Source organism: Engystomops pustulosus, chromosome 8 (genome assembly GCF_040894005.1).
Source record: "Engystomops pustulosus chromosome 8, aEngPut4.maternal, whole genome shotgun sequence".
NCBI lineage: Eukaryota > Metazoa > Chordata > Amphibia > Anura > Leptodactylidae > Engystomops > Engystomops pustulosus.
This window is the reverse complement of record NC_092418.1, coordinates 94,791,269-94,817,149: the sequence shown is the minus strand read 5'-3', so window position 1 is coordinate 94,817,149 and position 25,881 is coordinate 94,791,269. Positions and strand designations below refer to the sequence as shown.

The following is a 25,881-nucleotide window of genomic DNA, read 5'->3' as shown; positions in this document are numbered from 1 at the left end:
TAATCCACTAATGATCGTAATTGCCCCCGGAGGGCATATATTTTATGTAAAAACAATAACCGCAGGATTCTATTTTTATTCCATAAAACTACAAAAATGTTCTCAAAATTTGCCCCTCACTAGCCTTAATTTCTCATCCTCACTTAGTCCTTTGCCCATTAGCATGCACTGACTCTCTAATTTAAAGCCCTATGTAATGACAGAGACGCTGGCTTTCTTAGAGAGGAGTCCCATGTGATCACACAGGCAGCAGCGGCCACTCACAGGCTGTGCAGATACATGCAGAAGGAAATGAGCTTTTGTGTAGAGTGCAGATCTGATGCAGAATATCACAGCGCTCTATGCAGAATCCACCGGCAATGCTGAGCCAATACTGAGCATCAGTCATCACCTGATATATACAGCATTTTATGTCACAGGATCCCGGACCCTGGTATCACTACTAGACAAGCTGGTTTGGGTAAGTCATGTTTGCCTTGTATATCTTATCCATTTCTGCACAATGCTTTGTGTAGCATCTCAGGGATCCTTTGCTCAATGGGCTGGAGCTTAGATGCAGCATGTTTGGTTGCTTCCATTTAGAAGCATAATATATCTATATATGTATCCATTGCCGTTTATACATAGGATGGCAGTGCCCTTTATCAATCATGTATGAATGGTCACAATGATTGACGGTTTGCTGTAATAAATAGGGACACACCAAGATTACATTTCTCATATAAAAATGCAACATTGTTGCAACTTTGTTCAAATATATATATATATATGCGTGTGTGTGTATATGTATATATGTGTGTGTATATGTATATATATATATATATATATATAAAATACATAATCTATTATTATGTTTTTTTTTAATAATCATAATTTTCTTATATCAATATCATATATATATATATATAGCCAATTTTATATATGACACATACATTTCTTAATACTCGTGGTTGCATGTATATATGGATTCCGCTAACCCTTTAAATACATCTTATTCAAATTCGTTAGTATTAGTATTGCTAATGAATGAAAAAAAAATATTTGTCATGTCACAATTTTCCATAAGTTTATCTATTATTCAATTGTCTGTCAATTATCTTCCAATGTATCTGTCTATTTCATATCTGTCTATTAGTTTATCTATGGATTATCTATATGTCTATCATTATCTATCAACTCTACATCTTATATGCATCTTTCACATTGAATTTATATGAATGTAATAGTTATTTGTTACTCAGTCATCGATATGTCTATCCCCATCTTTCACCAATATCTCTCATTTGAATCTTTCACATTGAATGTAAATAATTTGAATAGTCATTCAATCATCTATCTATAAATCAATCAACTATTAAACTAATATCTGTCTATAGACAAATCCATCTCGTAATTATTCATCTTCCTATTTTTATTCTGATTTGTTTTGGGTTTTTTTTGCTACCTAAATACATTTTTTATATTAGCCTGTCCTGTCTTTTATGACATATGTTGTTAGACAAAAGATGTTTATGAAATACAATTAGATTCTTACTCAAAATTGATATCAAAGTATCAATGATTTTCCGTTATATATGAGTTGTAGAATACTAGAAACTTCATATACAAATTTGACCTAATAAGATGAAATCTTCTGATACTTTTTGATAAGGGAGATACAATGTATCAACCACTGGCATAATACAAATGTAGTAATGCCGGGTTTGTAATTCAGAACACTTTATGTTATTTTTGTCTCGGGGCTGATGGTTATTGTAATGCAAAGAAGAATCCATGACACATTATACACTACTGCAACAATATTACACAAGTAATAAAATAAGGTATTTGCAATTATCTTCTTGATTCATATACCAGCTACTAACTAGGACTCTGTAGGGAGATGGGATCAGAAAATATGTAATCACTTTGTGCATATACAGGGTAGGAGGTGGTGATAAAAAATGATAAATTACAGGGGTTTTACCCATAAAGACTGCCTAACCCCAATGCAGAGGGTTGTAAATCAATGAGGGACAACTGGGACCCCAAAGATCACAAATACAGGGTCCCAAGTCCCCAGGTTACGTACAAGATAGGTTCTGTAGGTTTGTTCTTAAGTTGAATTTGTATGTAAGTTGGAACTGTATGTTTAATAACTGTAACCCCAGCCAATTTTTTTTTTGTCTCTGTGACAATTGGATTTTAAAAATGTTGGGTTGTCATAAGAACCAGGATTATCAATAAAGCTTCATTGCAGACACCTGTGATAACTGTTATAGCTGTTTATTGTAGCCTAAGGATAAAGTACAGGAAATTACCAACATCCAGGGGTCCGTTTGTAACTAGGGGTAAGCTGGGTGTTCTTAAGTAGGGGACCGCCTGTACTCACTGTCTATTTATTTGTGTGGGACTAGCAACTTATATCCATATATATCCCTAATCCATATGTCCATAAATAAAGAATAATACAAAAGTGCAACTGTAGCTTCATCCCGATTAGATAATAGGGCCCTCTTTTAGTCATTGTTGGCATCCTAGAAACTGGAATCATCCAACTTATTCCCCATGCAGTGGATAGCAGATGAATTACCTTTGTGGGAAAACATCTTTAAATTTGGTAATTTTCCTACCAAGCAGGGAAAGCCAAAGGAAACAGAGGGCCCTTGTGCCAGAAATAAAACGCTTCCTCTACAACAGTAAAACATTCCCCCCACCCCCGATGTGCACAATACACTAGTAATTGTGAGCAAGAAACTGTAGGAAACTCATTTTAAAGGGATTGTACCAAGTATTTTTGTTATCCACCATCCACAATCTTATTGGTGGGGGTCCAACTGCTGGCTCTCCTAGTGTTCACCAGCAAAGGGGTCCTCTACTCACTAACTGAATGAAACGGCAAGTCAAGCATGTGTCCTGCCCCTCCATACTCCCTCCATACTATTATATGGAGAGGACAGCCTTTGGCTACTCTGTGACACTCATCCGGAGAACGCTGTGCTCAGCAATTTCTGAGGCTCCCATAGAATTGAATTGAGCAGCAGGACAATTTGAATTAGTGATAATGTAGATGGGGGTCCCAGCACTTGGACCCCCATCGATCAGATTTTTATACCATATTTCCTTTTCCTACTGGACCTCAGGGTAACTACCTTGGTTGTTTATTACTACCTAAACAAGTTATTGGTTGCAGTGCAAACCTTTAAACCCCAAACAAAACACACAGGGGCAGATTTACTTACCCGGTCCATTCGCGATCCAGCGCCGCATTCTCTGCGCTGGATTCGGGTCTGGCCAGGATTCATTAAGGTAGTTCCTCCGCCGTCCACCAGATGGCGTTGCTGCGCTGAAAAGCATCAGAACGCGCTGGAGTTCACAAAGCCGGGCTGAGTGAAGGTAAGTGCAAGCTCCGCGACAGATTTTTTTTTTTTTTTTTTTTAAATTCCGAATCCGTCGGGTTTTCGTTCGGCCACGCCCCACGATTTCTGTCACGTGCATGCCAGCGCCGATGCGCCACAATCCGATCACGTGCGCCAAAATCCCGGGGCAATTCAGGGGAAATTGGCGCAAATCGGAAATATTCGGGTAACACGTCGGGAAAACGCGAATCGGGCCCTTTGTAAATGACCCCCACAGTGTAGTAAACTTCAGTATGCAGCATGGCTTAGAAAGATAGTAGGAGATCCCCGCTTAGTCGTCCACCATAACCCTACCCACCATGATAAATCTGATAAATCTCCCCCATTATGTACAATGCACCTAGGCAAAAATAACATTGATTTGTCTATATAATCTTAGGGGAGTATGATATTGATAAGACATGTCTTATCCGGATAATAACATTCAGTTGAAGTTTTTAAGATAATTTGGGACATGTTTAATGAGGGCTATATATATAGCTATGTATAGACATGTCCTGTACTCCGGTATCATCTGTAACAAGTACCATCCGTGGCTTATACCAAAGAGAACTGTCATGTCCATTTATTATCAAAATTCATTTGAACTGTGTTATGAAAGGAATTGTCCAGCTTTGAAAATGTATTCTCTATTGGGAATTATGAGAAAATAAAGAGATATTAGAGAGAACATCTGTCACTCTGGAGGTCTTGCCGTTCTGCAAGACTTAAAGGGGTATTCCTATTTTGGAAAATTAATATTATTGTTTGTAATCTAAAAAGTTATACAATTTTCCAATATACTTTCTGTATCAATTCCTCAAGGTTTTCTAGATCTCTGCTTGCTGTCATTCCATAGAAAGCGTCTATGTTTACCTCCAGTGGACAGAAACCTGACCATGGTCACATATCACACAGCTCTGATTACTCTCTATGACAATAACGAGCCGTGCACCTGTGTGACCATGGTCAGATTTTTATCCACTGGTAGTAAACATAGATGCTTTCTATAGACTGACAGCAAGCAGAGATCTAGAAATCCGCAAGGAATTGATACAGAAAGCAAATTGGAAAATTACATAACTTTTTAGATTACAAACAATAACATTAATTTGCTGAAATGTCAATATCCCTTTAAATGAATATTTTGTTTCAATGGGAAATTAGTAATTCTTGATTTCTCCTTTGGTGGCTCTGTGAGTAAAATGTATACAGTACTTACTATTTGTTTCCCAGGTTGTAGCTAATAACTGGTAAATGTAAATCTTGGCAAAATGGAAAACCCCTTTAAATTTATTATATGCATCAGTGAGTGGTATTTTTAAGGGTTGATTTTCTATTCTTATGCAATAATGAAAAAAAAATATCTTTCTAGATATTAAAAGCCAATTTCCTATCAAATCTGTATTTGCAGTTTCTTCTTTTATAAATGTGTCTGATACTTTGCACCTTGCTTCAGTAGCTTTTTAGATGAAAATTTATATATGTAACCCCCAGGGATCCATTCAGCAATCCTGTGCCACTCCTGTCCTGGCTGAAGTACTCTCTATTGTTATAGTCATATGCTTATCACTAAGTACCTCGAGCGGTTGTCATAGCAACATGTACCTTTGGAAACCAGTATATAACAAGCATGTGTTACATGGTATTGGATAAAACAAAACGTGTGTATTCAAAAAGTAGAAGAATATAAAAATGTCTATTTTCTATCTCCACTAGAGGGAGCTTTAGAGCTGATTGCATACTCTTTGCCAATAAATTCAATAATATGATATACTGTAATCCTATTCCCCCCCTCCTCATCAATTGGCTGGAAGAAGTCATCATACCACATTTATTAAAGCCCCTGCACCAGTTTTTTGTCTGTCTTTGCACATTCTTTTTAGTGCAAACTGCTTGCACATGTATTTATAGAGTGTCCACAACACATTTGCGTTGCGGCTGTACTTTACCCAACACAACACAAAAGGGGAATTCCGGTGAACAGTCGGACCGTGCACCCCTTTTATCATGCAGTGTCCAACAGAATTGTGTTGCATGTTCTATGTTAAAGATGCACCAAAAAAATGATGCACTCTGTCAGGGCAGTGCAGTGGACACCAGATTCATGAAGACCGCGCGCCACAATTCCTGAATCCGGTGCCCTCTGCACCCTACACAGGCAAACTGCACTGATAAATGTGGGTCATTGGCAGATTTACTTACCCGGTCCTGTCGCAATCCGGCTGTGCGTTGTCTGACGAGGAGAAAAATACAAATGGTGGAGGTCTAGTTTTATCAATAAGTGGTGTTTATTTGTAATAAATAATAGGAGAAGTTAGTGGAAACAAATACAGTTGTAGCGTACAAGCTGACGGTCAAAGGACCTGAGGAGCACACCGGCAGCTGTGCCTGTCGAGGGGGATGCGGGAGCATCGGCCGTGTTGTCAGCAGAGGTGGATGCGGTCCTCCGTAGTTGATCTGCGTAGTTGCTTCGAGAGTAGGTGTATCACGGGCTGGACAGGAGGAGCCAAATGTGGTGTCTGTGTCCAGGCGGTAGTGTATACTCAGTGGTGTATGTACGCAGTGTATAAGGGGAGAGGGGGGGGGGGTTGCACTCGTGGATGGCAGAGTGCGAGGGGTCCCTAATAGGCCCTAATAGGGGCTGAGTGGGAGCCCTAGAAGTCCCTGGTTGGTCCTAAATTCGGGGCGGCAGCCCTAGATGGCCGTCGTCCCGACTGGAACCTGCCCCTGTCCTCGGCCGAGTAACCCTAGTTATGGCGGGGAGGGAAAAGGGGATGTGTGCAGGTTAGGACAAAGGCTGTGGGGATCACAGTAATCTGTCGCAGGTAAGAGACAGGTTCAAAGGTAGAATAGTAGGGTGAAGAGGAAAATTCAAATATAAGTTTAAGGTACGAATCCCTTAATGTAGTATATGACTGTACGTGGTGCGAGTCGTGCGACAAGTTACACCATGCGTTGATGAGGTCAATCTTCCCTACATGCCATGTTTCACCTATTGAATATAGGCTCATCAGGGGAAATAAGACCCTTGTGGTGTGGAAGTTAGCAACATGCCTAGAGGGATTGGGTTGGGGTGCACCGGAGGCGAGTCTGGGGTCTAGGTATAGGTCAAGGAAGTTCTCCAGAGGTAGGTGCACTGGCAATGGAGGCGACAGTATAGTGATGCTGTCTGCGTGAGCGCTGGGACACTGTGTGTCGGTGGAGCTGCTCAGGTTTCGGGTCCGGTGCGATTCACCAACATCATGCATCCGAGTTCCTGCATGTGTTGCTGCTGCGCCAAGGTCCGCCGGATTTCACCTTCTTCTTCCTGATGCATGTAAGTGCTGATCTTGCGACACATTTCCTTTTTTAAATTCTGTGATTTGTCCAAATCCGATGGGTTGTCCGACAGCCACGCCCCTCTATCCTCTATGACTCTATAAGAGATTTAAATATTTGTGATTATGATCCTATAAACACATTACTAAGCTCCGGGTTCTTCTATTCAGCTGCAAAACATCTCCCCTTTACATTTTACTATGAGCTGCCGTGGATGATCTTTCCTCTGTATTGTGCTAAAAACCCTTGAAGACAATGGCCCACATTTAGCAAAATTAGTGAAAATCGTACTATATGCAGTTTGCCTTTGTAGTGCGCAATGTGCGCCAGATATATGAAAAGTGTTGCACGGTGCACCTTCAACATAGAGGGGCTTATTCAACATATAAGGGTCCCGTGGCCGCATTTCCGTCAGGTTTTACAACGTTTAGGGGGATAGCGCCGTTGGAACAGGGCGAGTACAGGATCGTTCTGCTCCATTACTCTCATGGAGCGACAAAGGGTCTGACTGGGGTACCTGAGATCCCATCAGACCCCTGGTTTCCGTGATCTGTGGGTGATCTGTGATCCTAAAGATAGAGCTTAACTTGAATTTATGGGAAAACCCCTTTAAAGATGCGGTGAGCTAACGTGAACTGTAAAATGCTGTAGATTATTTTTCCCCTACAATTTGGAGTGAGCTACTGTAGATCATAGACTACAATGTAATCTTGTAATCTGCCTTTGATAATCTTTCCACTTTACTGTACTTTCAGATATTGTAGTATACATTACACTCTAAACTAGTAACCTGTTGTGGATCATGGTCTCTATTAGAGTACTGTCAGATACAGTATGATACGTTATATTTTTAACTAATAGTTTGCTGTAGATGATCTTCCCACTACCCTCTGCAGTGTGCTACTGTAGAGAAAACACTATGCTGTATTCCACTGTAAATGACCTTCCCCTTGCACAGTGCTCAGTTTGTGTAGATGATCTTCCATTGATCTGTGGCTTTTATTTCAGTTTTTTGAGCTGCTGTAGATGATCTTCCCTTGAGCTGTACTGTGAGCATTATGAAAATAGTGATCAGGTACAATATTGATATCGGATGAAATCAAGAAGTCAAGCTCTCACCACTGACTATTACAGTTTCCCCATTTAAGTGTAACTCTAACTTTTAAGGGTAATTAATCTATCTTGTCCCTTTAGCCTAAATTGCTGAAGCTGATCTCTGTTGGTTCCAAAAATAAAAATTAACCCAAAGTGAAATGTTATTTATAGAGTCTAGCATTCTTCTCATTGAATGCGACAGGAAGCCAGATTCCTCCTGTTTCTTACGAGCCTATTTTAAGAGCGTTTAGGCTGATGGCAGTTCATATTTTGCACTGCAGGAGGTAATCACATTGTGCCTTTTAATGCCCTTTTTTATAGATCATTCATGTGAACAGACCACCTGAGCACCGTGGTTGACAGTATAATTGACCTGTTGAAATACCTATTTTCATAAGTTATTTTTATTCCCTCTGCATTCCCATAGGTTGGAACAAATGTCTACGAAGCTTCTGTTATAAGTAATTCACTTCCAGTTTGTTAAATATTAAAATAATTTTGTCTTTGTCTTAATCTAAAGTCTTGGTTGATCTATTTAATTATATTTTATAGTGAACAGTCACCCAAACCTCTGTTTCCACTCTACAGCCATATAAAATTCAGTATTCTAAACTGAGATACTAAATGCATACAGTGCAAGCTCCCCCTAGTGGTGACTGCAGGTAGTCAGAATGTCCTAATTTGTCTATATGGCTGTAAATATATGGAGCTGAATTTTAGTAGTTGATACTGATAATAGCAAATGTATTATATTTTAGCATTATTAGTATTAATCTCATTATGATTGCTACAACACAACATTAAAATTTTGTCTGCCCTGATGTAACAAGCACAATAATGGCTAAAATGAGAGAAGTAGGTTGAAGGAGCTAAGGAAACAAGCAATAGGATGTAAGACATTTTCTTTGAATATACCATAATTAGTAGCAGTAGGAATACCCCAGTAATTTCACATCATATACCTTTAGGCTGGGATTTAAAACTTTGTCAAACTTTTAACATACCTAACGGTCTCAATAAGATTGAAACGGGTTGAGAATATGAGAAACATATCTCAGTATATTGTATGATATATTGATAGTATTATATCAAAAAGTTTAAGAAAAAAATAGTCAGCTCACCACCGTGTGAATACACTGTGCAGGGAGAGGGGGATGATCCATGTCGGGAAGAAAAAGGAATCTCCAGCACTTCAATTGTTAGAAAAATATATAAAAATTTCACTTTATTTAGACATGATAAAAACTAAAGATGTACAGGCAGTCCCCGGGTTACATACAAGATAGGGTCTGTAGGTTTGTTCTTAAGTTGAATTTGTATGTAAGTCAGAACTGTATATTTTATCATTGTAATCCCAGCCAGAACTTTTTTGGTCTCTGTGACAATTGGATTTTAAAAATGTTGGGTTGTCATAAGAACCAGGATTAACACTAAATCTTCATTACAGACGCCTGTGATAACTGTTACAGCTGATCATTGTAGCCTAGGACTAAAGTACAGTAAATTACCAATATCCAGAGGTCCGTTTGTAAATAGGGGTCGTATGTAAGTCGAGTGTTCTTAAGTAGGGGACCGCCTGTACATCCATAGAAAAAACATCTACGCATTTCGAGCCATGTTTCTGGCTCTTAGTCATGATCCATGACAAAGAAACATGGCTCGAAATGCGTAGATATTTATTCTATGGATGTACATCTCTAGTTTTTATCATGTCTAAATAAAGTGAAGTTTTTATATTGATAATATATCAACACTACTCCCCCCCCCCTCTCAAATTAGTGAAAGACACTCAGTAACCCTTATTAGCGCCAGCCAAAAAGTTCCTCCATAACTGGTGTGGATTTGCTCATGATGCATCCAACTCAACTTCATTCACCCCTAGATATCATAGGGGCCCAAAAAGGTGGTGAAAATAAAGTTCTCCGGGACGACTTGTCAATAAACCAAAGAGATATTGACCTATATCCCTCCATGCCAATACGCCAATACTGTTACAAGCTATGGCAAAGCAGGAAGCAATAGACAAGTATCGATTATTAGAGGGTTATGGGCCAAACAGAATCATGGGTAACAGAAATCTAGTAAGTTCGAAATTAAGGTATTAAATGAGAAGAGAAGAATCTGGGTCAAAATTGGAACTGTCCTTGAAAGAGATGAAAAAAATCCACATTACTAGTTCATGATGCTGTAAATGTTAATTAGGAAATTGGTCTTAAATTTGAAATTCACTGGAGATCTCTAATACTTGTTATTTAATATGTTTAATATCTGGAAACTGCAGGAAATGTCACCAGTGGGACAAGATGGAGAATATAGGTCATTATGGCATCTTGAAGGATCCCTATGCTACCAGCGCACAGCAGCCTCATACATTACATGGGAGATTGTTGTCTATCAGTTTCCAGTACAATTTTTCATTTATGCATATCTGAAGGCTTATTCCTATAATAATTATGCTTTTTATTATTTTCTTATTATTATTTTTTTGGTTTTAACCAGGGGCAGGTCCATAGTTGTCCTTATGCACTTGGTGTCTGGGGCCTAGGGAGGCCACATGTGGAGGGATCATCATGTTTTGGAGTGGGGCCATAGGGGGTAATATTCTATACAAGTGGAGAACAGGGGGTTATAGGACATAGGTCTGATATTGACCTTGTAAACCATGTAAAACGGACATCTGAACCAGACATGAACATTCGCATATAGGCACTGGGATCTATTGTATAATAGATGTATTGAAGAAGTACCGTATTTTTCAGACTATAAGGCGCACAAAAAATCCTTTGATCCTCTCAGATATATACTCCAGTGCGCCTTATATATAAACCGTGCTTACAGACAACAGCTGCCTTGAACTGTGCACAGGTCTGCCACCTGCTGATCATTCATCCTTCACAGGTGCGCCTTATAATCCGGTGCGCCTTATATATGATCCTGGAAGTTTTAGCAGGCATTTACTGATGGTGCGCCTTATACTCCGGTGCGCTTTATAGTCCGAAAAATACTGTATTAGTCAATCATTTGATAAAAAAGTTGTGAGTGATAATAATATTACTAATACTGTGAATCTTTATATCTATAGCGCCATCATATTCTGCAGCACTATGCGGATTATGGGTGACCTCTACAAACACAATAAGACATTACAGAATAATATTTTGGTCATGTGAAGCAATACGAGTGAGGGCCCAGCTCACTGACACCATCCATAAAACATAGAATTCAAACTTTTCAGAGGATATACAAAGTTCATATATGTAACTCAAGGTCAAATATCGAGGCGGTTGTGCTCTATTTTTCTAATTGCAAAGATGATATAACATCCAAAAAAGAGTTTAAATGAATGGCACTCACTGCCGTTCTATATCTCCACAGTAAAAGTTTAGTTAATGAAATATACCTTACAACAAGGCGATGCATGGGAGGAAGGGTTGGGAGTGACATCTCACTGACAGAATGACGGCCGTTTCGCGGTGTGTGCTTCTTCAGGCTCAGGAAGGAGCACACACCTCGAAACGTCGGCCGCTCTGACCCTCACAACCAGGTTTCAGTAGGCCCCTGGGCGACAGAGCCTTAGTGGGCCTCTTTGCAGTGAACTCACATGGTGGCATGAAAAATTCAGAAACTAAAACAGTCTCCTGTTCCCTAAAATATTCCCTAGTTTATCGTATGAAGTCCCCTCATGGATATTTTATATAAAGTCCCCCTCACCTCCTATTGATTCATTAGAGACAGCCCTCCTCAACACCATGGATTCCATATGTACAGCCTTATGTGGGCCCCCCAACACCCATGGGCCCAAGTACTCTTCCCGGATTTGCCCAGTGCTGGTGCCGGCCCTGCTCACAACATTCCCTCCCTTGCATCGTTTTGTTGCAATGTGATTATTGGTCATTAAATAAACTACTACTCCGAAGATATGGAACGGCAGTGAGTGTCATTCGTTTCAATTTATTTTTGGGTGTTATTTAGGTTAAGAATGTTTGTGGCCAGCATCTCCAACGACATCATCACTTGTTTATTTTTTTAAAATTCAAAGGTTACATGCGTACAGATCCTTTTACTGAAATCTACCACTTTGTAGCCAATGTATATATAACAAAGGCTTTAACATTGTCATATGTGCAGTGCAACGTTTCTTTCGGAGCGAACGCAACCTTCACTGTAGAAATGATATCTGATTGTTGCACATGTTTTGTTACTACTAGGATACTATCAGATATAGTATGTAATGTGTTTTATCCGCCCCGGTCACAATATTATTAAATTAGATCCAAGTGTGAAACGGAGCGATGCCTTCATAGCTGTATTCTTCAATTTGATTGCAATTGGAAGGTAATAGGAAGTGACTTTTCCATGGGCAGATTGTGTGCGTGTTCCCCTTTGTCTGAGCATACATGTTCAAGCTGTCGGAAAGCATCAAGCTGTTATATTTGTTACCGGAGGTCTGAGGCCATGCGGTATTCTAAAGTGCATTAGCTTCAGGTACTGACGATGCAAATACGTGGTATATAGGTTCCCTGACCTGGCCTGGTTTAAAAGCTATTGACCTGATCAGTGCAGTCTGGGAATTTCTTCAAGAAGGTAGAATCCATATACCTTAAAAGATGTAGTGTTCTTAATAGGTGTATATCTAGAGCATGTATACTCACAATAACTAAGAGTCAGGAGAATGACAAATGGTTGACTGTCCTTTTATATCTTAGATACCATATGAATTTCATCTTTTCTTTGACTTAAGGAGAAACCTTGAAGAATACATTGAAATTAATTAAGGATAATGAGGGTTCCTGTTCCCAGGTCTCTCGGTAGTCTCTCCCAATAGTGTTAATGAGGACTCATCTTTCCTGATGATGTCTGTTTCAGTAAAGAACTAGAATTCCCCATCAAATTAGAATGTTACAGAATATTGACTGCAGAATATGTCAAACCTCTCTTATCCCAAATGGAAAGAATCGCATATCATTCCTACTGTCAATGGCGTTGTCTCCCCACATGATCCGTTACAAAGATCCAAAGATGATCTGGAATTTTTTTTCAATGTGATGAGAAAGTGAAAAGGATTTAGATAAATTTAGCATCAGTTCTGCCATGAACATTATTATTATCATTATTATTATTTATTTATAGAGCATCATTAATTCCATCCGGCTGTACAATCAGTCCGAGAATCACATACATTACATTAGGACACGAACAAATACAAAATACAAAAATGGCAGAGATCTGGAGGAGAACATTGGGGCTCATTTACTAAGGGTCCGAATCGCGCTTTTTTAGTCCGGTTTCCCGAATATTTCCATTTTGCGCCGAATTGGCACGAGATGTTGCTGCTCGCGATCCGATTGTGGCGCATCGGCACTGGCTTTCACGTGACAGAAATCTGGGGGTGTGGCCCTCGGAAAACCTGACGGATTCAGAAAAAACGCAGAATTTTAAAAAAAGAATAGCACTCACTTACACCGGGATGAAGAAGGTGAACTCAGTGCAGCAGTGACACCTAGTGGGTATCGGCCGCACGACCTTAGTGAATCCCGGCAGAACCTAAATCAACGTCGGACAACGCGCTGCGGGATCGCAAATGGACCAGGTAAGTAAATGAGCCCCATTGTCTGTTAGGGCTCACAATCCATATCGATGCAAATGGGAGAACGGAAATATGTGAACCCCATACACCTGATTCCAGCCATTTATGTGATGTGTATGACACTTTGTATGCAAACCTTAGTGAATCCCTGGAAGACCCGAATCCTCCACTGAGAACGCGCAGCTGGATCGCGACAGGACCGGGTAAGTAAATCTGCCCCAATGTGTAATATAGGACTGTATGGAGGAGAATTTTATAGGAGATGGACAGATTTAAAGATAGATTTTTATATGCATAAATATAAAGTAGATTATATATATAGATAGCTAGATAGATGATAGAAGATAGATAAATAGATAGTTTAATGATAGGAGATAAATAGATACAGAAGAAGAGTTATAGAAGATTGATTGATTGATGGATATACAATGGATAGGAGATAAAAGATATATAGATAAACAGATAGACAAAAAGCTAGATAGATAAATGGTTAGATCATACCCATCTTCACCTGGGCATTCAACCTAGGGGGTATTAAAGGAGCAATACATTAGCTCCCAACAAAAGTCCACATGCAGGGGGCCCATTTAGGAAAAGGGGCCCTGGGCAAATACCCAGTTTGCTGCCTCCTATGCCAGCCCTGCTTAGGAGTCAGGATACCCCCATAACGTATTAAATGATCACGCATTCCTGACAAATTTATCAGATTCATTTGACATTCTCCTAATGTGTATGATCATTGATTGATGTGTTTTTTATTGATCTCTATTTTTATTTATTGATCTTGATTCTATGACTGTACCAGGTGGATCAGGATGAACAGGACCATTGCACCTGCCTAGACAAGATTGTAGAGCAGTGTAACATTCTGCCGAACAGAATTTTAATATAATAAAATATAATATAATATCATACAATGTTTACTACATTGTAATTACTGCTGTCTTCCATGTTCCCTCTGTGTACAAACCGGTTGTACTAATAGGTAGACAGACATGTGGATATGTGAAATTTCCAAATTCAAGGTGTAGCCAGAGCTGTTGTAATGGAAATCAGGGTTTATCCCTATGACGTTTACAGGTTCCTTCTTTGATGGTAATAAAATATTGCAAGGTGAGGCGGAAGTGGAAGGGTTAAATAAATTATTCGCTTCCAAGACACATTCTTCCAAGAATGTCTGGTGCCAGCCAGTGATTTCCCACCAGATGTCGTCCATTTTTTTCCAATACAAACTCCGGTTCTCCTCTTTTTCTCAGTTGTCATAGCAACCATGAATCCGAGCTGCAAAAACCTCTACCATATGGCAGCGAGATATCTGTTTTCTGTGCAATGATAAAAAAAAAAAAAGTGCTGTTCTGCAGCAGAGGAGAGCGAGATAACAATGCTGGATTAGTGCTGGTACCATGCAGGGGTTAAGGATGATGTGCGTTATTATCGTCAGGAGGGACACAGGGAAGGTCTGATGATGGATAACAGATCTGCAAGGCCAGGAGGAAGGGTCCTGGAGGCTCTGTCAGTACAGAACAAACTGGATCATGGACCTCCTGTTACTCGTATTCTTCCTCAGCAGAGGATTCCTGGATAAAGAGGAAGGACAATGACAAAGGCTATTGTATGTGGAGGGTCTTCTAGCACATTACATATTGCAATAAAATAAAAAAATATTTAAAGGGACACCAGGTTTTGCCCCCACTAAACGACTAGAATTCCCTCTTCTATGTTTACCCATAAAAAAATCAGCCTCAAAGTCAGGCAAATATGACTCTTCTCATCCCATTTTCACATGAGACGAGTCAAGTTTAGTGGTTGCTGAGATAGTGTCACTTCTATAGCACCGAGAAACAAACTTTTTGTGCCATTGTGCCATTAAAGAAAAGAATCTCATCTTTCAGATGCTATGCGCTGGAGAACTGGACTTACAGGCAGTTAAGAATAGGTTGGAATTGGATCTGCAGCTTGGATTTCCAACTATGGGGCAGATTTATCATAGGCTGGGCCTAAGTGTCCTAGTGTATGGTGTTCCCATGGCCCCCCTATAAGGAGGCTTCCACCTTTTGATAAATCTTGGCAGGCATCAGGTCTGACCTAAAATAGAATTGTGCCATAGCCTGTGCCTAGAGGCAGTGCACAGGAACGAAGCAAGGATCCCCTCTGTGCTCCCCAGCATTGCCCCCTAAATAATGTGCTAGGCAACCCATTCTTCAATATCTGATGTCTTAGGCCACTCATTCCTCACCCCGCAATTTGCCACACCACCCACATCTCAACCCTTAAGGTGCCAGGCCAGTGATTTCTTAGCCCCAAGTGTACCAGACCACCCATTTCTAAGCCACAAGTGTATCATACCGCTAACATTTCTCAGCCCCCAATGTGCCAGGCATCATTTATGCACCACACCACTTCTCTAACCCCCAAGTCACATATGTATCTGACTGCTCTTTCCCTAGGGAATATGTCAATGCAGCTCCCTGCACATCTATGTCTGAACTTCAAGAAGCCTATTGACGTGATATTAGATTATAGTCAAACCAGAAAGTCTTTTCTAAAATTATAAGACTCTCAACTGTAAACAATTCTTTCACCTAGCCAAACTGATTCCCTATACTGTACTGATGAGATGCAATGTTAGACATTGGCACTTTTTTTGCATATTCCTTACCCAGAATCCTAAGCTGACCATGCTTTGGACATACATAGTCAATATAGTTTGATTGTTGTTTTGTTGCATGTTTACCCTTGTAATATGAAGTGCAATCCATCAGTGCTTGATACACATGGCTATACTCAATGATATACAAGTCTTACATAACGAATGTGAAATAATGGATCCACTCGCTCATAAAATCAATAGCAGCTTTCAAAGGCTTTACATGTATCTCTACTGTTTCCAAAGAAAAACCACCAACCACGCAAAGTCCTGAAAATCTGGATGTGTCTAGGGATATAAATAGAGATTTGCTACCATAGAGAAAGCTCTGAAGTGAAAAGCTCTGTAGGCGACTGATAGAATCTTATATCAGTATCAAAAAGATTCTCATCAAATTAAAGGTCTCTGCTGTGAATAAAGGAAGCATGAAAGGTGCAAGACATCAGCTAGATCATAAAACAAAAAAAAATATATATATATATTTAATCATTAATGATGTGCATGGAACAAGCGACTCTACAACCAATACTGAGGGGAATAAATACCCACTGCAAATATTACTCATACTAGACTGTCTACATACAGACAAGACCCCAGATCAGAATCTATTTTATACATTCCAAATTCCTTCTTTTTATAGACCCCAAACCACTCACAAAGTTTGATCCTGCTCTGTAGAAATAGTGGGGCTCATTTACTAAGTGTCCGCAGAGCGCATTTTGACGGGTTTCCCGTCGATTTCCGCCTTGCGCCGAATTGCCACGGGATTTTGGCTAACCTGATTAGATTTTGGCGCATCGGAGCTGGCTTGCAAGCGACAGAAATGGGGGGGGGGGGGGCATTAGACAGCCCAACGGATTCGGACAACGCACCGGATTTAACATTTAGAAATGTGTCGCAAGACATGCACTTACATGCACCAGGAAGAAGGTGAACTCCGGCGGACCTCGGCGCAGAACTGACGGATGCAGGAACTCGGGCTCAATCAGGTGAATCGCAGCAGACCTGAATCCTCGTCGGACAACGCACCAGGGGATCGCGACAGGACCAGGTAAGTAAATGTGCCCCAATGTGAACAACCTTTAGCCCTATGTTTTGCAACTGTTATATTGCAAGTATGGACACATGACATTACTACTAATATTATCCTGTATGTATGGGCACTCAGTAAGGAATAAGTATCTGACTTTCAAGAAGCCTAGAGACTTGAGGTGAAATAATATCCAAACCTATAAATATTTTCTGAAAACATTGGACTACTGACTGTAGACAGCCTTGTTTCTGTGTTATTACATCTCATCAGTGCAGTAAAGAGAACAGGTTTGGCTGGAGAGGACATGGACATTCTGCCTAAGGTCATTTAAATTGCAGGCCACTTTTTCAGGGGTAGAGAGTCTTAAAGGGGTATCCCAGGAATCAACACAATTCATATACAAATGAATCAGTAAAATATAAGCTAATATGTAATTAGTTGTTATTTTAAGCAGAAAAATGCTGCTGACATACACAATGATGGAGAATTAAAATGCAACTGGCCCTTTAATCAGTCCGTTAATTTCCTCCACGTGGAGAAGACACAGGACAGAAGATGCCGCTGGTCACATGTCCACATCACATGTCCTACACTTCCTGGGCAGGTCATGTGATCACCACTAGGCTTGGCTGTAGGCGGTTGGTTGCAATGCCAGTTCCAGTATGGCCAGTGTTGTGGTGATGGCAGCTAGCTACACATCAATACTATGGTAACAGAGCAAGAAAACAGGTTAGATCATCACTAGGTGCAGAGCATAAGAGGTAGGAGGAGTTACGGAGAACTAAAGGATCATGGGACTTGTAGTTTACAGTGGAGGCCATCTTGGTTTTAACTTTACCTACTTTAGAGAGGCCATAAAATCAAACTATTTAAGCTCCATTTTGTGACTAATGCCATTGAGTTTTATTACATTAATTTATTTATAGTATCAAGTACTTAGTATATTTATAGTATCAAGGGTTTTTTAGGGAGAATACCCCTTTAAAGGTCATGCAAGCTCTGAGTGGGGATTCTGAGGAAGGAATATACAAACATGTTTTTTCTGGGTAGGAAAAGCAAAACTATGCCTCTAGTTCTACCTAAAATTAGGTATCTTCTTCTACATCAATGTCTGCCACTTGGGTAAGTGCTGGCGACTTTGGTAATGGAACACAAACCCAAACATGATTTCAAAATTTTAGGTTCTGCCAAACCTGAATATCAACAGGTCCACTCATCACTACTCACTGGGATTAGGGCTGCCTAATTTAAGGAAGTGCATGATATTTAGCCCCTCTCCTGGTAATCTCCTTACCTTGATTCCCCAACAGATAGAGTATGCATAGCCTTCAAGACCCCACCTTGATTGTGATGGCAAAGTTTCGGCAAGTGATTCCTATCCACTTGCAGACGATGTTGTATAATTGGAGAACACATGCAACTGGATGTTGTTACATGTGTCTCATTTGAACCTCACCGTGTCAGTCAGTATTCCCATAACCAATGTGCAATTATCTTGTAAACTGCATAGCTAAATGTAGCATACAGCGTGCAGATGTTCTCCAGTAAGCCTATCTGCATATGTTACTACAACATCAATAGCCCATATGACATCACAATCAATACAACGCTGCAGCCGGCAGATAAGCTTCACATAATGGATTAAATTCATTCAGTAAAACTTCAGGTAAAAAAAAAAAAAATAACTGAAATGAAAAACGTTAAGATTCAGCAAGACAAAGGAAGAGTGGCATAGCAGTGATGTATTTCATCATGTACATGCCCCCTATTCAGTGGGCTGTCAGTCTAATGCTTGGAAGCAATGGTTTCTGCATAGAGATTTGCAGGAGCTCTCTGCTTACAAAGAAATGTTTCCTATTTTTCTTATAGGGCATATGAAAAAGTAATATCTAAATATTATGACACCTAAAATGGTGGCTTGGTGGTTAGCACTACAGCCTTGCAGTGCTGGGGTCCTTGGCTCAAGCCCCACCCAGGTCAACATCTGCAAAAATGTTGTATGTTCTCTCCGTGTTTACTAGGGTTTCCCCTGGGTCCTCCGGTTTCCTCCCCCACTCCAAAACATACTGGTAGGTCGATTAGATTGTGAGCCGCATTGGGACAGGGACTGAATTGGTAAGCTCTGTGTAGCTCTGCAGAATCTGTGTGCGCTATATAAATAATTATCATTATTAAACATTATAATATGATTATAATATTTCTGCTTGCTAGTATAGAGTATGTTTATTGCTAGTCACAAACCATCAAGCCTAAGGATCACATGAAAGCACGGTGACTCAGTGGTTAGCACTTCAGCCTTGTAGCACTGCAGTCCTGGGTTCAAGTCCCACCCAGGTCAACATCTGCAAAGAGTTTATATGTTCTCTCCTTGTTTGCGTGTGTTTCCTCCAGTTTCCTCCCACACTCCAAAACATACTTTTAGATTGTGAGCCACATGGGGACAGGGACCAATTTGGCAAGTTCTATGCAGTGCTGCGGTATCTGTGTGTGCTATATAAATAAATTATTATTATTATTATTATTATGAAGGTGCATTGCAACTTATGTTTAATTATTGTTTTGTGTAGTATTAACAAGTATGCATCACAGCTCCCTCTATTGGTGGCTGCAGGCAGGAACAGTTTTTTACATCTGGGCCAGCACCTATGTCTACATCGAGAGTCCTCTTTTGTCTTGCCTGGGACTGAGGCTACACAGAATAGTTGTTGTCATCCATTTTTATGTAACAAAAATAGCAGATTTAAAGGGGGTTTCCATTTATATACATTGATAATCTAGACAATTGATCTCCGTCTTGTTAACTTATTTGTGCACACAGAGAATGGAGTAGAAGGTCAGTTCGTTTCTTTATATGGGGACCGGCAACTGAGCCTCCATTCCGTGAAGTGAGATCTACATAGTTTTTCGGCAATTTATATACATAATTTGGTAAACCGTCACCATGCGAAACCTATCCATAAACATGTTCTATAATATGTGGGACATGCCATTATCTCATTACCGTGGATATATATCAGTCACTCTCTTTGTTCAATTTCTTCCTTCTCTGTCTTCTATAATATATATATATATATATTTCATCCAGCGGGACATCTCTTATTTATTCCTAATATTTGTACAACCTTTACCCCTGCCCATCTGTGAGTGATGTCTCCATTTAGTCTCTAGCCTTGACCCTGCCTCTCTAAATGTCTTTTCATTCAGTCTCATTCTTTGCTGCATAAAATGAGATTCCGGCTCTGACTTGGATGGCTTGTATCTTAGCAACTCTCGAAATGTCTATCCGATTCTATTCTAGCTTCTACTAGGCGATGTTTTATAGAATGACAGAGACAATTAATAAAAAGTTCATATATAAGCAGCACATTCCTATCGGAGGGTCCTGCGTCCAAGGTAATCGCCATTTGTTAGCAGAAGATGAAATCTCTTCGTACACTTTCACTTTTATTAGTTTTGATGGCCAAAATGTTGACTCCAGGGTTACGGTAATACAGGGTTACGTACAAGATAGGTTCTGTAGGTTTGTTCTTAAGTTGAGTTTGTATGTAAGTCGGAACTGGTATATTTTATAATTGTAGCCCCAGCCAAAAATTTTTTGGTCTCTGTGACAATTGGATTTTAGACATGTTGGATTGTCATAAGAACCATAAATCTTCACTACAGACACCTTTGATAACTGTTACAGCTGATCATTGTAGCCTACGGCTAAAGTACAGTAAATCACCAACATCCAGAGGTCTGTTTGTAACTAGGGGTCCTGTACAAGTCGGTGTTCTTAAGTAGTGGACGACCTGTACTGGTGCCTTGAGGTTCTGGGTTAAAATCTGATGTTTGTTTGCATTTTTTATGGGTTTCCTCCTATATTAACATTTTTGTAAAAAAAAATGTATTAATAGGTTTCTAAGACTCTTTCCATAAAAGCCTAATGACATGATCCCGCATCATGAAAAAAAAGCCAAACCAGTATCTATCCCACTGTCTACATTTGGGAATCTGTTCCTTTTGGAATAGATATATTGGTTTGGCTTTCATTCCGCATCATATCATTAGGCTTCCTGAAAGTCATGCTTGATGTTAAGGGGACTGCTAAGAGGCAATGTTTTTATTTTCCCATCCTGGGAAACATATTTGCATATTTTCCAGAATCCCACAGTGCAGCATCAATAGCTATAAGGTTTTCACACACCAGCAAGGCATCTTCTATAGGAAAAGTCTGCGTAAGGAGAGCCCTTAGTTCCCGACCTTAGTCAAAAGCCTCTCACTAAACCAACCCAGTTCCGTATACTTTACTGAAGATAAGCGATCACATCAAAATAGCGCTGTCTACTGCTGGGAATGTTTTCCTTTTGGAAAAAATATACTGGTTTTGGCTTTTATCCCTCATCATATCATTAGGCTTCCTGAAAGTCATGCTTGACTGCCTTACAAGGTAGCCAAGTGGCAAGGTTTTTCCTTGTCCCATCCTGTAAAATGTATTTGCATATTTCCCACAGTGGAGCCTCAATGGCTCTAAGTCTAACCATGCCTACGAGGCGACCTTTAGTGACAAAGTCTCTATAAGCAGAGCTCTTATTGCCCGACCATAGTCAAAAGTCTCTTGCTAAACCATACCTGTTCCATACACTTTACTGAAGAAAAGCAATCACACAAAAACATTCTGGAAAAAAAACTTTCGAATAGGTATACTGGTTTGGCTTTCTGAAGAAGTCATGTTTGATATTAAGATGCCTTACAAAGTAGTCAAAAGGCAATATTTACTGGAAAACATATTTTCATAATTCCAAAAATTGAGCATACATTGTAAAATGAAAGAAAATTTACCATTAAAATCCATCACGATAAACCGGGGACACTTACTCATAGATCCAGGCACCGGGACTGTGGTAATCTTCTTATATTTGTTATCCACAACCTCCTTCATTCTAAAATCAACTTTTAAAATTATGTTAATGAGTCAGAGGGGCTTAGATGGCATTACCAGAGCCCCTTCATGCTGCAGCTTCACACACTGTTACACTGTCCCCCCTCCTTCCCTTAGAACTTCCCTAATCCCTCTGCATGCTGTAATCTGACACAATGGGAGGGGAAAGTGCACAGTATAATGCACTTTGATGACAGCGGTGTCAGTAGGAAACAGGGTAGCCGATACACTACTGATCTAGTTAAAAATCTGTAGCTCCCCCCCCCCCCACTCCCCACCAATCCCCTATTAATGGCCTGTCCTGCAGCTATCCTGATAGTTTTGGGGTCAGAATCACCCTTTAACTGTTTATCCAATAAATGTGCTGAATATGTTATCCCATACGCTCACTAAGGCGCTTCGTAAATGAGTGGATTGAAGGATAAGGGTCATTGAGTTGAACAAGTAATTTCACTGCCTCTTTTGCTGACTTTAATAGCGCAATCTTGCACATGGTACCAGGAGTCGCCTCAGTATCATAAAATATATTGCACATAAACAGCCCAGATGTTCAGTAAAAATGGACAGGATTATTATGTCACAAATTGTGGGTTTGAAGATGACACCAGATGGCACGACAGGCTCCAGTGATGCAAAATCTTATTAAATTTAAAACCTTACATTCATGTCCAAATTAGACATTAACACGGACATTCAATGGTTAATTATCTTATTGGTTATTAAACTGCGTTAGACACCAGACAATACGATAACTGCTTGATTTGCTTCACAAAGCTTTGCCGACTTTTACGTTAGATTCGATTTGGGCCTGTATCTATTCAGTCCAAACCAATATTGCTTTAATTGATCTGGAATTTGGTATACAGGAGGTCCCCAGGTTACATACAAGATAGGTTCCGTGGGTTTGTTCTTAAGTTGAGTTTGTATGTAAGTCTGAACTGTATATTTTATAATGGTAATCCCAGCCAGAACTTTTTTGGTCTCTGTGATAATTGGATTTTAAAAATGTTGCGTTGTCATAAGAACCAGGATTAACAATAAAGCTTCATTACAGACACCTGTGTAATTATTATAGCTGTTTATTGTAGCCTAAGGCTAAAGTACAGTAAATTACCAAAATCCAGAGGTCCGTTTGTAACTAGGGGTCGTCTTTAAGTCGGGTGTTCTTAAGTAGGGGTCCCGCCTGTATTATCCCCCCTCTAGTCCTCTTACATTTTAATAAAAATAATATCTCATCTTATCTCAATTTCATATGAAAAAGTTTCTCTGGAGAATAAAACACCCTGTATAAAATATTTAACTGTACAAATCTGTGCTGCCTATTTAAATACCCCAATATTTTAATTTACTAATATCCCCTAAATATCTATGTTTCCCATGCTTATCCAGACACTCTCTTATCATTCCATTTTTTTGTTCCCTCTTTCAGATTAAAGACCTCCAAACTTGTGTGCGTTTCCAACATAAATAATTCCTTATTTTTCTCCCTTCTAACTGCACGAACATTTTGCATATATCTCAAATAGTCTTGTTGATCTACAATCTCCTTCTCCGGTGGTAAATTTTTAGGGGTGTAAATTTATTGCCACTCTTATACCCACCAGTGTCTTGAATCTCATCCAAGTATTATATAAGGGATGAAATAGGCGGAGATCTTAAAGGTGCCCTTCACCGTTGTCCAGATTCAAATAGGCTGAATATTGCTTCATATCTATTAGCACTTGTGCCAAGCTTCAAATATAGCGAGAAGCATATATACATGGATTAGTGATCCATCTTACACAATTTTAATGACATGACCTGTGATAATGACGTCACGAAAATGCCCCAAAGTGCCCCTAACTGCGCCATATAAATAAAGGGCTTAAACTGTGCCATATTCACTTCTATGGGACTTACAGAATAGATATCCACCCCATCCCATAAAATTCACTGCACGTAGTAGGAAATTTACTATGAACTGGAATGGTGATGTTATCATTCAGGAAAAAGACAAAGGGGCACATGTATTATCGCATCTGGCCAAAAAAAATGCCGGGATTTTAATTTTTTTTTGGCGCAGAACTGTTGCAGATCATTTATAATGAGTTTGCACCAGAAAGAAACAGATGTTTCCGACTATCCCGACACCTCCGTCTTTTTTTGCCGCAAGTGGGCATGGCCTAACTTTTCCATATTATCCTCCACATTTATGTTTATTTTGTCAGCATTTTTAGGCACAATTTTTGGCGCACGATAGACCAGGAAAAAATTGGTTAGATAGCAAAATTAAGGCGCAGTCCATGTAAGAGTTTGGCACACATCTCATTGATGTCGGCATTTTTATGGCGCATGACTATTACCGTCTATCCATTATTTACTTACAGCTTTGCCCCACCTAAATACATTGTGCTGTGCTTTCCGGAGACTGATAGTCGTGCTTGCACCACAATTAGTAAATCCCCCCCAGAGAATAACATGACATTGGGACACATTTACTTACCTGTCCGGAGGAGTTCACCGAAAGTGCATTGTCCGTGTATAATGCACTCTGACGCAATTCACTAAGATTGTTTGCCCGATATCCTGCATGTGTCGCTTCCCCTCTCAGGTCTGCAGGAGTTCACCTTCTTCTTCCTGGTGCATCTAAGTGCATTGTCTTGCGACACAATTTGAATGTTAAATCCTGTTCTCAGTCTGAATCAGTCGAATTGTCCGTCGGCCCATCCCCCCCCCATTTCTGCCGCATGAAAGCCAGCGCAGCTGCACCACAATCCAATCGTGTGCAACACAATCCCCTGTTAAATACCTGTCGCAGCCGTGCAATCCCCAAAAAAATTTTTTGTCACATTATCTGTCACTCTATATTTAAAGAGGTTGTCCACTTTAAGCACATTCCAGCCAATAAGTGTAAAGAAAAGTTATACAAATTTCCAATATACTTGCGGTTTCGATTATTTAGGTTAAGTTCTAGAGCTCTGCTAGGTGTCATTCTTTACTTCCCGGAAATAAACGCCGTTCCATGGTCATGTGATGTCACACAGGTGCACGCCTCGTTATAACACATAGCTGTGATTACTGTATGTGATATATCGAGAGGTGCACCTGTGTGACATCACATGACCATGGACCGGTGCTTATCTACTGGAAGTAAAGAATATTTTGCATCTGCAGCTTTTGTCTTTTAGATTTGCATTTTGTTATCCTGAGGTCTCCCCAATACTGACTAGATCCTGCTTTATAGTTACATCCGTTTGCCATAGTTAGGTAACAATCAGTAGAAATGTAGATTGATACCTTCACTTACAAAGACCCCTAAATGCACCATCTCATTCACCTGCCTCTTAGAGGAGACATACATAATTCACTTTGAGTGGATTCATTTTGAAGATGGCTAAGAGTAGAACATCACCTTGTCAACCGGTTGGATTTTGGACAACCTGACAAGTATAGTGAGAGAAATTACAGAAAGTAACTTGTAGGAGCTAAGGCAGCAAAAGATCTGTCAATGTTAGCACTTCTTCCTAATAAATTCCAACATAAGAGCTATAGAATTGACAAGAACATTGCAGAGTTAATGCCAAAGGCAATGGGGATGAATTGACTTGTACCAGGAGCCATAGGACGAGCTGTCATGTCATGAGCTTGTAATTGGCTTCATGGATATTGGATACAATGGGCAGCATGTACTACAATGCATTGTAGGACTTAGTATTTAGCCTTTATGGGCAATCTTTATCTTTTCTGACACTGATTCTTTGTATTGTGAAATATAGAAATTGGATGGGGAGTCAGATACGCAATGTTCATCATTCATTCATCAGCAAAGATCTGATTCTGGGTTCACTCAGTGTAGAAACTATAGACTATACTGGCAGGCGTAGCCAACATGGATGCCTCCATCTGACAGTAAAGTCTATG

The 25,881-nt window shown here is 39.8% G+C and overlaps 1 protein-coding gene across 1 annotated transcript in view; it reads left to right on the top strand.

Moving 5' to 3' along the window:
• The first annotated feature begins 236 nt into the window (after positions 1–236).
• CSRNP3 (cysteine and serine rich nuclear protein 3) overlaps positions 237–25,881 on the top strand; it is a 76,082-nt gene continuing 50,437 nt past the window's right edge. The window contains exon 1 of the mRNA XM_072121836.1: positions 237–460. The gene's annotated coding sequence lies outside the window, so the exon portion shown is untranslated. The remainder of the gene's footprint in view (positions 461–25,881) is intronic.